Here is a 15,509-nt window from a genome sequence, read left to right on the forward strand (position 1 = left end):
GCACAGCAAACAAGTAGCAACTGAATAAACGATGCAACGTCCGTGTACAAACTGAATAAATGCAGTAAAGGCGTAAACACACTATTCTCACATATTACGTGCTTATGTTTTACTAAAGCACATTTCTGGAAGTTACTACCATAAAACAATAAAAACAATTTGCAGTTTCCTTTTATTGGTGGTTCCTGCTAGTGGAGTCGTTATAAACGGGTAGTAAAAGTCGATCTAATTACATTTGCAATAATACCGATATAGTAGCTGAAATTCTGTTGATTTTTACGTTATTATGTTAAATGTGTTTCCCCTTCCACGAAATCATAAAAACAAATTTTCAGAATCCTCTCTTCATTCCTACTGTGTTGTGTTCAGTTGTGGTGATTTCACCGCGTTCGACTGTCATTTATTGTAAACACAAAGGCGAATCGTGCATAAGCGAATTACGTTTGCGTTATATGCGAAATCGTTCCCTTATTTATAAATCGTGTATGATCGAATTCGTGTAATGCAAACACGTGTTATACGAGGACAGACTGTATAAGCATTTAGAGAATACTGGTGGGGAACAGTATACAGGAGGATTTGATTTCTTTTCCAAATAAAAAAAAAAAAAAAAAAATGTTAGATGCCATATTAGCAGTGCATGGCTAACTAAATGGCAAAACATATTTCAGCTTTCCTAATACACACTCATTTTCCAAATCTTCCCAAGGACTTTCTTTAGCCTCTTTCATATATATCTTAACCCTCTTGTGCATTTCCTTATTCCAGTAAATATTTACTGGTTTTATTTTTCAAAAAATTTCTTATAATATATTTTTTTTCTTTTCTGTAATTTCCCTCTACCTTCTTCGGGTCACCTTGGCATTCTGAATTTTCTGTCTTTACAGACTTTCTCCTTGGATTTCTCTTTCTGCTGTTAATGCTAAATTCCCCTTAAATTTTTACCATTATTCACCTAAAGTTATATTAGTCTTGTAGTCCATTTCAACACTATATCTTTTATTTTTGACATTAATTAACATTTTTAATTTGTTCAGATGAAAGATAATGACCACTTTCAATCTCAAAGCTTCTGTAAATCTCTGTATCTTTAACTAGTTGTTTCAGGTCCTTTTTTTTATAATGATATAGTCAATTATACTTTTCTTGTTTCTAATTTGCTCCCTTCATGTACACTATGACTATCTGTAAGCTGAAATACTATGCTTGCAATTAAGATGGCATGAAATCCTAAAATCCTAGTAGGCTTTTGTCATTATTATTAGGTGTTCCTTTCTCTTCAGATTCTCTTAAAATATCTCTGTTTGTGAAATTGAATCTCTGATGAGATTTCGATTTTAGCAATAGAAGGTGACCTCGATGGAACTCATCTATGATGAAATTAAATTGTGTCATCAATGCAACAGAAATATATCCTATCATTGCTGTTTTAAAAATATTATTAAACATAACTGAAATAACAGTCACATCAGTGAGAGAATGTTCTCAAAGTTGAAAATCATTAAAAATTATTTAAGATCAGTAATAAATAAGCCACTAATAATTTTCCCTGCCTAAGTTTTATTGATTGAAAATGCTACTGCAAAAATGCTATTGATTGCATTTTGGAATTGTTTTGCAAATAGAGCAAGAAAGTTGTTTGTTTGTTTGTTATTTGGTTTTTAGGAGCATTAGCAACTAAGGCCATATTGCTCCGGGGATATGCGGTGGTCATTCCCTGACCTTTCCACATCCTCCGTATTTGGCGGTCATGGGCTCGACCCCCAGTCTAATCAAGAAGCGTGTGCTACGCACTACTGCTCCTGCCCACCTGGCTACAGAGGTGCCCAAGAAAGTTGTACTGAAATATTGTAATTTGTTGAGTTAAATTGTTGCATATTATAAAAAGAATGTAAACTTCCATTTCCTAATTTTTAGAAAATTTAATATTAAAAATTTTTGAATTCTAAGGGTTCCTATAATACTTTGTACTGGGCCATGTGATTTTCTATTTCATCAATGAGGAAGAGCAGTGGATATTAAGAGAAATTTTTGCAACACAGTAGCAAAATTGCACTAGGCCAGTGTTTCCTAACCTTTTTTCAGATAAAGATCCCAAAAATTATTAAAATTTATAAATATTAAAAAAATTGTTTTTTTAAAATTACAATGTTTAAATTACACTACGTAAACATATTAATAACAATTTTTTAAATACAATGATGTACATTCATTATTAACATATGTATTATGCATTAAATTGTTACAGGATTACTAGTATTTCCCATTGCTTCTAATGAGATTGTTGATTATTGTAAGAAAAAGCTATGTTTTACTGTCAACTCCTGCAGTCCACTTTCATAAGTTATGCAGACTACAGGTTGGAAACACTGCATTAGGCCACAATACAGAGTGCCCTCACTTACAACATGCAGTATTTTTAGACTATGTTGCTATTCTTGTTCACAATACTGAATACTAATATTATTTTAAACCAAACTCGTGATAAAATTTCATGACTTTCACCCGAACAAAATTCCACAAATCAATAAATACTTTCCCAAGGTATTAAATAAAAGTATAACAGCATTTTTTTCCTGCTTGGTAATGCCAAATGCCATGTTCAGCCTTGTTCATTAACTAAGTTAAATTTGCTTCATTGTTAAAATATTATAAACTGATATATGTACAGTGCATAGGGTGGTGGTATCTGTCGATTCCTTAATTAGCTTGTATAATCAATGTTTTAGATTAATGTGGGACCATTTAGCAAAAAAATTGATAATTTTACCATTTTATGCTCACGATTGTTAAATATGTTCTAAAAGTCCAATGAACTTAGGGCAAAGGCCTAAATTCATTGCGCTTTTAGATTTTAGAACAGAACAGAATAGAATTTAGACTGGGTGTGCACAAAGAGAGATAAAACATAATTGTACAAGCAAGGCATAGCCTTAGTCTGTACACAGCACTGAGAAAACTAAGTCTGGTATTAAGTGCATTGATATATTGTTGAGACACTTCCACTGTGGAGAATGGCACATACTTTAAATAAATAAAAGTTTGCTCAATGTTACATATGGAGTTTAAATCTTACTTGTTCAATTATGTTCTATTCTGCTCTTAAGTTGTGTTGACATAAAAGTATACACAATATATTTTTCAGAATAGATGGGATAATAATGATTCAGAGAATCCTGAAATATGTTATGCATTAAAATTCTCAAACCTCTTTAAGGTTTCCAGGCTTAGAACCAGAGTGCTCTTCCACCAAATCTGAGCAGCCCTGTAAAGTTGTTTTCTGAAATTTGCTAGCCTAAGTCTAGCATAATAACCAATGTTATGGCATTAAGCAGATAAATGGTCATAATGAGTGTATTCAATTCACTTAAGAAGCATCATAGCAAAACACAGTTTAAGTGGAGGACCAGCTGTGCACAGCCTTTGGGTATCTATTATAACCTAACAAATATTCTTATTTTAGAAAAGTGAAATGTTCTAAAATAGGAATGCCTTGGTTATGAACATCTGGAGGGCAGTCTTAAGTTACCATGAACCATATTAGGCCTTACAATGAAGTTCTAGTAAAGCAGAAATAATTCCTAGTTTACCATTAGCATTCCTTTTATTTATAAAACCAGAAATATTTTTTATTTTGTTCTTGACAGTTAGGTCTTAAGTATTTTGTAAAATTTTATTGTCTTTAAAATACAACCGATTATATAATTAGAAAACAGTTTTTAATTTTAAAACTACACACCTGTAACAACGTTTCATATTGTTACATATTCTTTGTTAGTGGGGAATGGAGAGAGAGAGAGAGAGAGAGAGAGAATGTGAAGTTGAAGCCTGTAAATAATATGGCTTAAAATATATTTTAATAGCAGCTCTCAGCCTTAAAATACTGAACCATTCCATTTAAAATAAAACTGCAGCATTTTTTTAATGTATTAATGATATAAATCTTACTCAAAAAGACAGGATGGCTTTATTAAACATAAATATCTTCATATGCTAATGTCAATATGCCTCACATTGTTGCTCACTGAAGACTTTCACACACTGATCCTACTAAAAAGTTCAAATTAAAATGAAGTCAATAAATATACTGGATGTGCATAAATCTTTTTTGGTTCTGCACATGCAAATTAATGGCATGCCTACAGATAAGGGGCCATTGGATTGATCAGAGTCTAACTGATACAGAATAAAATTTAACAGATTTTCAACTTAGCAGTTTAAAATACTACAGATTATTTCTCGACATTTCTTTTATTACCATTTGTTCAACCACTTAATTTATATTTATTCTGAATTAGATAATTGGAAAGCTAAAAGGATGTCTTCTATATGTTCAAGAATTCCAATATAATTTGGATAAGATGTTCTAATGCACACAGTCTCAGAACAGTTTATAAATCTAATTTGCAATTTGGATCTTTATTTAAAGTGAGATGATGAACAATAATGAATTGATGAATGATGAACAATAATGAATTAATGCATGCCAGTCTGGATCCTACACACTTTTCACAATTCAGAGCCTGATATCAATATGGGATGCACAAGTAAATAGTAACCATGATAGTAATGGGACAGGTTTTTTTTTTTTTTTTTTTTAGAGTTATCAGAAGCAAGAATTAGAAAAACAAGAACCTGCTTGGTTTCTCATTATTTAGGAGATCTGTAGAATATATTCCACTTCAAATAATATTAAACAGCTTTTCAATATTTCTCCTATTTTTGGATTTAAAACTACAAATTAAACAGTGATTCATATTTTTGAAACTGAGATTTGGGGTTATTTTTTATTTTATGTTTGAGGGCATTATCAATTCACTTTATTTTTACTTTACTTAAAAATGAATGCACTGATCAAAAATAACTTGTTTTTGTGAGATATGATCAAAAATGTCTGGCCTGTATTAAAAAAAAGTGATAGTGTTACTTACTAGGTATTCCACTCTGAATCAATCCTGTTTTCTGGAGCCCCTTCAGCACATCTAGCAATATGAGCCCTGATCAATATTACTGTCAGACTCATTTGTTTACAATATTATTTGGTGACTTTATGCATATGTAATTAGACTAAATGGGGATGATAGCATAAAGGCTTAATTGTTGGTACTCACCTCAATTGATCTGCTCTGTTACATGATGTTAAGGTGGAATAGGATTAAAACTAATTAAGAATATAGATTAAAAATTCTTTTAAAAATAATAAATAAGGATGAAAATATTAAAAGATCTGTGGTTAAGATTTGCCCAGGGAAGAAGTGCACCATCTTATTCCAGGTTGTCATATATGTGAAATGTTAACATGAAATCTAGATGAGGCCAATAGTCATAATGAGAGACTTTTGTATAAATGTCTTTGGTTGGCAATGATGGGTAAAAGGAGAATTATGTGTTTAAAGAGTCCTGATTTCCCTTGATGCATTTCGAAACATGTGGGAACCTCACGTGTGTAAGGTTCCAGACCGGTGATAGATTTGTCGGGAGTTTTGTATTCAAAACATTAAAATTAGTGTTATGGCTACACCATTCTATAACGAGTGCCTCGTATTGAAAAATTTTGTAACTGGATTTTAAATTAATAATAGGCACAGCTGAATCAATTTGGGGGTTATAGTTATGGAAGTGAATGTGTTGAGTGAGTTCGGTGCTGGCGTGATCAGTTTTGAAACTATTAAAATGGTAATAAGCGCATGTGTTGGAGGTTTTTATTGTACCGTATTTTGCAGTGGTGCTTCCGATATGGTACCATATATGAATGTGTTGCATCCTGGTTGACACTTAATTAAATAAACAACATTATTGATGTAACATATAGGGTAACTGTGTGTTTCTTTGTAAGCATTGAATATAGACCCTAATTTATTATACGAAGAAAATGTTAAGGTTATATCGGTGTTGGCAAATACCGTATTTCCCCGTGTATAAGACGCACCTTAATTTTGGAGCCCGAAATTTGAAAAAAAAAAATGTATTACATAAAGTTATTGAACTCAAGTTTTATTCTTCATAAAATTCATACAACTCCTCATCACTGTCAAAACTCCCATCCATTAGCTTGTCCTCATCTGTGTCTGATGACGAATTACTGTCTTCATATATTGCCTCATCCTCAGTTCCATCTATGGCATTTGAAATGCCACACTTCTTAAATAACTTGACAACGATATCAATCTTGATATTATCCCAGGATCTTTTCACCCAGGTACAAACTTCTCCTATAGTTGGTTTCTTCACTCTTCCTGCTAGTGTCAAATTGTCCCCAGAAGACTTCATGCATTGGTTCCATCCATCTCTCATGGCAGCTTTGAAGGATTTGTTAATGCTGACATCAAGTGGTTGGAGCTGGGATGTCAAGCCTCCAGGTATGACGGCAAGTTTTGTTTTTTGCTCTGCAGCAACCTTCTTCTGTGTTTTTTGTTATGTGTGCCCTGAACTGATCAAGCACCAATAGGGCAGGTTTGGGTAAGAGCCCACTTGGTCTCCTGCCCCAAACTTTTTCAAACCAGATCTTCATCCCATCCTGATCCATCCAACCCTTGTCATGAAAGTGGACAATCACTCCTCGAGGAATGTCTTCTTTTGGCATTGTTTTGCGTTTGAAAATCAGCATAGGAGGCAGCTTGGTTCCGTCGGCAAAGCAAGCTAGAACAACTGTATAATGGCTCTTTTCATGTCCACTTGTCTTCACAGTTACAGTTTTCACCCACTTCTTATCAACAGTTATGTTACTTGGGAAATCAAATTGAAGGGGGACTTTGTCCATATTTGCAATCTGTCCCAACTCAAACTGATGTGTCTTCCGACATTGAATGACAAAATGATGAAATTCAAGGACCTTCTGCTCATAGCCTTCTGCTCATAGCTTTCAGGCATCTTTTGGGCAAGTCTGGTGCATGTACACATGCTTAGTCCATTCCGTTTCATGAACCTGAAGCACCAATTGTGTCCTCCTTTGAAATCAGTAACTTCTTTTTCATCAGGAATTCTTCTTGCCTCATGCTGAACCATCTTTATGGACACAGAAATTCCAATTGCCCTTTGCTCTTCAATCCATATCTTTAATTCCCTCTCTAAATCAGGCTATTTTGCTGACTTGCCTCTCATGGCCTTCTGCCATGGCGTTTTCAGTAGGGTTTCTTCTTCCCATAGCCAGTCTCGCATTGTTTTCTCAGTTGGAGGAAGACCAAACTTACGTTCAGCAGCACGATTTCCATTCACTTTTGCAAACTGGATCACTTTTAACTTGAATTCAGCACTATACAAAAATCTTTTCTGAGCCATTTCTGGACAGAACGTGGCAAAACGTAACCTAATAGACCGGTAACAAGTGCGAAATAATGAGCGCAAAGCCAACAAGTGCGAAAAAGCGGGAAATGCAAGTAAAAAAATCTACAACCATTGTATAAGATGCGTCTTATACATGGGGAAATACGGTACTTTACGAAGTGGCTGAGCGAGTCTACAATGGTCAGGGAGGACGATACGTGTATTTTGTTTATTATCCTGGTTGGTGTTTTGGTTGAGTGGATTGTTAATTATGTATTCAGCAACGGAAATTGTGTGATGAATTAGTCGTAAGGGATATTGTCTAGCAGTAAACTTCTTTGTAAGATATTGAAGTTCTGAGACTAAATCGTCATGTGAAGAACTGTATTTATGGCGTTATCAATCTGACTGTACAGGATGGATTTTTTTATACTAAGTGGATGGTGTGATTGGAAATGTAGGTATTTATTTGTGTTTGTATCTTTTCTATAAATTTTTTTTCCTAATTTTGTACCTGTTTTATATATTGTAAGATTAAGGAAGTTGATTTTATTGTCTTTTTCTATTTTGAGGGTGTATTTTCATCTATCATGTGTGGTATTGAACTTAATAAAGAGATTCAATGGAAGATTTGTCTCCAAGTAACAATACGTCATCAGCATAACACATGTAGAGCCTAATACCTGTGGGAAACAGTTGAAGTACTTGGTTCTTGATAGAGGCTAAATAGATTTTGAATAATGGGGCTGAAATTCTTAGTCCCATAGGGAGACCAAATATTTGTTCGAAAATTTGGTCCTGAAACTGGAAATATCTCGCATCAAATAGGGTCGAGGTTAGTTCCAAATGCCGTTTATACTTAGGGAAGTACATTTAATTAAAATATCATCTGCTGTTAGGAGTTCTAGTCTAATTTTTTTTGCAACTCAACGATGCAATCTTTTATGGGATAATGTAGATAATTTATTGCAAAATTCAACCAGTATTCTAGTCTGGATAATCGAGCTGGGAAATTGGTTGTGATGAAATATTGACGATGGATGATTGTTTAGGGGTGTGTCTTTTTTGTGTAAGTGTGTTCCATTTTTTTGAATGTCTTCCTGTCACGACATCAAGTGTTGCATTAATACGCAAATTATTAAGATCAACAAATTTAGACCAAATCTGTGGTGGCATGTTCCTTTTAAGTATAAATTTAAGATGATATAAAAAAAAAAAAAAAGTAAAGTGCAGCCATTATCAACCCACTGCAGGGTGGAAGCCTCCTCAACAATTCATGCTGAGGGAATGCTAAGATGATATATTTGATATAATGGTTGATATTGATCACGGAACTTTTTATGTAATTCTTCGCGAAAGGCGCCTCCATAGCCAGGTGGGCAAGAGCGGCAGTGCGTAGCACACGCTTCTTGATTAGACCGGGGCTCAAGCCCGTGACCACCAAATACGGAGGATGCGGAAAGATCAGAGAATGACCACCGCATATCCTCGGAGCAATATGGCCTTAGTTGCTAATGCTCCTAAAAACCAAATAACAACAACATAACAACACCTTCGTGAATAATGGCAATTGATGCACGGTTATTTTTTTTACAAGTGTTCTTGGCGCAAGCGCGAGCAAATTTAGGAATGATATCATGCATGAAACATTTTTGTAAAAATGAAATGTGAAGCCTGCTTTTGAAATATTTTATAAATACCTTGGTATAGTGTGATTTCATGTTAAGTGTGTTTGAATCCATTAGGGAACAGGTTGGAAAGAATAGACTGTGCAGATGAGGTAGGAACGAGTAGCATTAAAATATCTTAAATAGTGACATTTGGTGATTAATAGAACATCTTAAAGTACAGTATATGAATTACTCTGAATGGGGAGGATAAAGGCTTAATTGTAGGTACCCTTATGACCAATAGTTTCCTTCAGCAAATCTACCTTCACCAATCTTTCCACCTTCTTGGTAAAAAATCATATCACCCCTCATAAGGTTCTCAAAATTTAGAGTTTGCAACACAAATCAGACCTTCAAACGCATAAACACCACTACAATTTCTGTAGAATATTAGCCTCCTTCGATATTGTTTCCCTATACACTAACATACGATTAGATTTTACATTACAATCCTTACGAGAATTCCTAACAGCAGATGATACTTTAATTAAACGTACTTCCTTAAGTATAAACAGCATTATGGAACTTACCTCGACCCTACTTGATGCCAGATATTTCTGGTTTCAAGACCAAATTTTTGAACAAATATTTGGTCTCTCTATGGGACTAGGAATTTCAGCCCCCTTATCTGAAATCTATTTAGCCACTATTGAGAACCAAGTATTTCCACCATTTCCCACACGTATTAAGCTCTACATGTGTTATGCTAATCACGTATTGTTAATCGGAGACAAACCTTCCATTGACAATCTCTTTATTAAGTTCAATACCACACATGATAGACTAAAATACATGCTCGAAATAGAAAAAGACAATAAAATGAACTTGCTTAATCTTACAATAAATAAAACAGGTACAAAATTAGGAACAAAAATTTATAGAAAAGATACAAACACAAGTAAATACCTACATTTCCAATCACACCATCCACTTAGTATAAAAAAATACATCCTGTACAATTAGATTCATAACGTTGTTGTTATTTGGTTTTTAGGAGCATAAGCAACTAAGGCCATATTGCTCCGGGGATATGCGGTGGTCATTCCGTGACCTTTCCGCATCCTCCGTATTTGGTGGTCGTGGGCTCGAACCCCGGTCTAATCAAGAAGCGTGTGCTATGCACTGCTGCTCCTGCCCACCTGGCTAAAGAGACACCGATTCATAAAGCCATAAAATACAGTTCTTCACATGACGATTTAGTCATAGAACTTCAATATCTTACAAAGAAATTTACTGCTAGACAATATCCCTTATGACTAATTCATCACATAATTTCTGTTGCTGAATGCAGAATTAACAATCTGCACAACCAAAACACCAACCAGGATAATAAACAAAATATACGTATCATCCTCCCTGACCACTGTAGACTCGCTCAGCCACTTTGTAAAGTATTTGCCAACACCGATATAACCTTAACATTTTCTTTGTATAATAAATTAGGGTCTATGTTCACTGTTAAAAAGAAACACACTGTTACCCTATATGTGACATCACTAATGTTGTTTATTTAATTAAGTGTCAACCAGGATGCAACACATGCTATATCGGAAGCACCACTGCAAAATACAGTACAATAAAAACCTCCAACATACACGCTTATTACCATTTTAATAGTTTCAAAACTGATCGTTCCAGCACTGAACTCACTCAACAAGTTCACTTCCATAATGACAACCCCCAAATTGATTCAGCTGTTCCTATTATTAATTTAAAATCCAGTTTCAAAATTTTTCAATAAGAGGCACTCGTTATAGAATGGTGTAGCCATAATACTAATTTTAATGTCTTGAATACAAAACTCCCGACAAATCTTTCACTGGTCTGGAACCTGACACACGTGAGGTTCCCACGTTTCGAAATGCATCAAGGGAAATCAGGACTCTTTAAACACATAATTCTCTTTTACCCATCATTGCCAACTGAAGACGTTTATACAAAAGTCTCTCGTTATGACTATCGGCCTCATCTAGCTTCATGTTAATATTTCACATATATGACAACCTGGAATAAGATGGTGCACTTCTTCCCTGGGCAAATCTTAACCACAGATCTTTTAATATTTTCATCCTTATTTATTATTTTTCAAAGAATTTTTAATCTATATTCTTAATTAGCTTTAATCCTATTCCACCTTAACATCATGTAACAGAACAGATCAACTGAGGTGAGTACCGGCAAGTAAGCCTTTATGCTATCATCCACATATATAATCAGGGGCAGATTTAGGCATGGTCTTTATGAGCTGCAGCCCAGAGCCCCATTCAATCAAAGGGGCCCCCTTTGCGGTCAAAAAAAAAAAATAAAAACAATTTAAATTAAAAATTTAAGAAAAAATAAATTATACAATTTTTTCGTACCTAGATAAAGTTTAAATCATTGGTTTGCAACACTATTGGATTTGAATAGAATATCAAATATCAATTTTTAAATGACAGTAAATAGTAAATACGGCTCTGTCTTCTATCAGCTCTGTCCGTAGCCAGTAAAATCAAAATATACTTTGTCATTCATCAATCATGCAAATAATGCAAATAATGTGGCAAATTCGGAATGGGAGTGCAAGTCTAGCTCCTCTAAAGTGTGTTAGCTTAGCGTAGCTCTCACCATTTTACATTTGAGGTTATGTATAGTACAGTATAGTTGAATATTAAATAGTCATTCGTTCGGTGAAGTGTACTGTTCAGGTGCTTCGTTTATTCACTGGTAAGTATTGGCAAAGTTTGCTAAATACTAAATAAATATAAGTTAAATCACTCTCTGGAAATCTTTTGTCGGCACATAAATTCAATTCTTTTTTGCATTTCCTCAAAATGAGCCATAATAAAAATAACTGGACACCGTTTATTTGAAGTAAGTGGTAGGCACTAGTAAGCAGTGTAAGCTATAAGCTTGTCTACTTGACAATGACAACTAACCTAATATGGTGGTGATTGTTTTTTTAGGTTTTTTTTTATTTCTTTTCAGATTAAATAAATACGTAAAAAAAATGTCTGGTAGAAAATATAAAAGTGGAGCTGAAAAACAAAAAATACAATTAAATAGAGAAAAAGAAAGAAGTAAACATGCCAAAATTTAAAATTTTTTTTGTATTGGAAAATAAAAATGAGAATCTAAATATTGCAGTAATAAGCAAAAGAGAGAATAACTTAACCGAAGAGAAACAGAAAAAACAATAAAATGTATATAACAATAACGAAGAATTACTAGAACTATAATCACAACCGAGAACCTCTAAAAACGATGTTGACGTTGACAGACATTCAGTACCAGGCAAAAATATAGAAGACCTAGACGACGACCAGTTCTCTGAAGTCTCTGTTGCTGTTTCGCAAGAACATAGTGATAATGAGGCAGAAGAGGCTTTAGAAAATGCCGAGTTGCTTGCTAAATATGTTGACGTAGGTTTGTGGCCTACACAGTTAAATGATAATTTTATTAATCACTGTCTCTTGCATGAAATGACTTATTTCCAAAATAAAGATCCAAAAAATATATATCCAGTTTCAATAAGGAATTACAAAGAACAAAACAGATCATTTTCAAATAAGTACTTCACGAAAAAAATTAAAAATGGTTAATTACTGGAAAGATCTTGGTTGTGCTATTCTACCAGTATGGGAAGTGTTTTTTGTCTAGTCTGCAAACTTTTCTCTAAAATCCCTTCTCAATATACAGATTCTCTGACTGGAAACATATAGGACCTTGTTTAGAAAGTCACGAAAATTCTAATGAACATAAGAAATCATTGTTAGTATGGTTAACACGTAAATGAAAATAAGTCTATTATTGACAAGCAGTTGCAGGAGCAACTAAGAAAAGATATGGAATATTACCACAACGCCCCAAAACGTGTTATTGCAGTAGTGAAACATTTAAGAGTAAGAGGCTTAGCATTCAGCGGTCACAAAGAAATATTTGGCTCTCCGTACAATGGTAATTTTATGGGGGCTCTGAAATTACTAGCAGAATTTGATCCATTCATGCGCGAACATATCCAACAACGAGAACTGAGACCAAAGCCTTTCACTTCGTACTTATCAAAAACAGTTTATGAAGAAATAATACAGATTATGGGAAAACAAGTAATAAAAATAATTATAGCTGAAATAAATAGTGACAATGCAAAGTACTACTCAATTGTGATGGACTCGACACCAGATTTGTCCCACACTGACCAACTAGCTATTATAGTACGATGTTGTTTTGAGGGAAAAGTGTATGAAAGATGTGTATCTTTCATCAAAATTAATTAGTAGTCACAGTGGCTTATCTTTATTCAATTCCTTACAAGAATTTCTAAAAAAAAACATGGACTGCCACTGGATAATTGTAGAGGACAGTCTTTTGACAATGCTGCAAATATGTCTGGCCAATACAATGGCTTGCAAGCACATGTCAAACAAAAAAATAAATGCACTGATTATGTGTCGTGTGCTGCGCATTCCCGAAATCTAGTTGGTGGGGAAGCGGTTAAAGTTGCAATTCAAATTGTGAACTTTTTTGGAGTAGTGCAACAAATATGTTTTCTTTTCTGCAACTACCCATAGGTGGGAGCTTCTAAATCGTGAAACAAAACTAAAATTTTTTAAAAAAGTTTAAGCCAGACTAGATGGTCTTGTCACTATGAGGTTGTTAGAGCTTTAAAAAATAGTTATGGTGATAGCATGAACATATTAAACATTTAGTGACAATATGGATGAGAAACTTGATTTTCGAAGAGAGGCACAGAATTTATATAATAATTTCGCGAAACTTAAAAGTGCAGACCCCAGGCTTAGACATATGTGAAGGTGAGAAATTAATTACGTCGTTAGAAGTGTTCGTGAGCAACATACGAGAACAATCAAATCAGAAACTAAACGAATACGAGGAGACAGCCAAAAAATTAAGTACTAGTGTGGAAAAAGAATACAATGATTTAAAAAGGAGATGTATTACTTCAAAATTTTTGTATAAATCTACAGAGAAAGTTTCGTTAAATGGAGCAGAAAAATTTAAATGGGATATGCTAAACGTTGCATTAGATAAGTTGATTATGGATTTACACAGAAGAGGCCATGTCTATAGGGAATTTAGCAAAAGATTCAAATTTTTAATGGATTTGCAAGACATCAATATCAAAAATATTGACTTGGAAAGTGCACGTAACGTTGTTGATTATTATTCGCATGACATAGACGAACATTTAGTCGATTATTGTTGATTATTATTCGGATGACACAGACGAACATTTAGTCAATGAATGCATCCAGTTAAAATCCTACTTACAGACTAAGCCAGACTCATACGGTGATATATTCAAGCTAATTTATGAAAAGAAACTTGTCGATGTTTTTCCAAATTGCTATACAATCTTAAAAATTTTTTTGGCGTTGCCAATCACCAGCTGTGAGGCGAAACAATCCTTCTCCAGGATGTCCTATATAGAAAACAAATATAGGACAACAATGACGAATAAAAGATTAAATTATTTATCAATTCTTTCCATAAATTGTGATTTAACCAAAGAATTACAATGTGATGATCAAATAAAAGAATTTGCAGTGCAAAAATGCAGAAGAGTTACTCTTTAAATGTCTTTAATGTATTAAAAATACTTACATTATATAACTCCTCGAATGTTTTATTTATTTTATTTTTAAGAATATGTATTATTTTTGTTTTTGTTTTCTTAGTCTTTATTCTTGACCTGAGAATTTGTTGTGTCGTTTTTTGTTTGTTACTAAAAGTAATATCTAATACATTTTATTTATGTTTGATGTTTGTTATGTATACAAAACCTTTTTTCATTATAACTGTATATAAAAGTTTGTATATCCAAGTGCATCAAATAAAATAAAAAAGTCCTTCAATGTCTGTTGCCTATAATTTTTCCTATTTAAAAAAGGGTAAAAAAAAGTTTTTCGACAAAATGACGAATGAGTCGCCACAACTAATCCAAACTTGGGTTAATTGGGTAGGCCCCCAAACAGTGTTAGTCCAGGGCCCCAAAGTTAATGGTCCACCCCTGTATGTAATCCTTCTTTAACCAGATAAGTAAGCAGTATTGAACAAACTCAAAATGTAAGCTTCAATTTCATCCAAAACCTCAAAATCCTTGACAGGAAAAATCTGAATATATAATGTTATAACAGGAACCAAATCTTTACAAAACTGAATGACATTAAAGTCCTTTTCCAAGTTTACAACAAAGATTTTAATATTTGTGCTTTGTTCAAATTTCATCATTTTCAGTTCACACAAAAAATGAGATAAATCAGTGTTCACTCAAAGCAGCCTTCTGCAAGACTGGTGCTTAACAAAGTTAAAACTTGGTGCTTGTATGCTTAAAAGATGTCATGTGAGCCCTGACAATTTTTTTAGTTACTGCTATGCACTAAAGAATTATAAGATTATTCACTGAACTTTCTTGATAAAACCTTGTATACATCTGCTCCATTAACATTACGCACTGCACAGAGATTGAAAGAAACTATTTTAGGAAGCATTTATGAAAGTAAAAGTCTGGTTAAAATGAAACGATTTATCACTAAAGCTTTTAAAGGTTGCTGAGTTTGTGAGATAAAAAGCAAA

The sequence above is a fragment of the Mastigoproctus giganteus genome, chromosome 5 (genome assembly GCF_048544385.1).
Source record: "Mastigoproctus giganteus isolate SK-2022 chromosome 5, ASM4854438v1, whole genome shotgun sequence".
Taxonomy (NCBI): Eukaryota; Metazoa; Arthropoda; class Arachnida; order Uropygi; family Thelyphonidae; genus Mastigoproctus; species Mastigoproctus giganteus.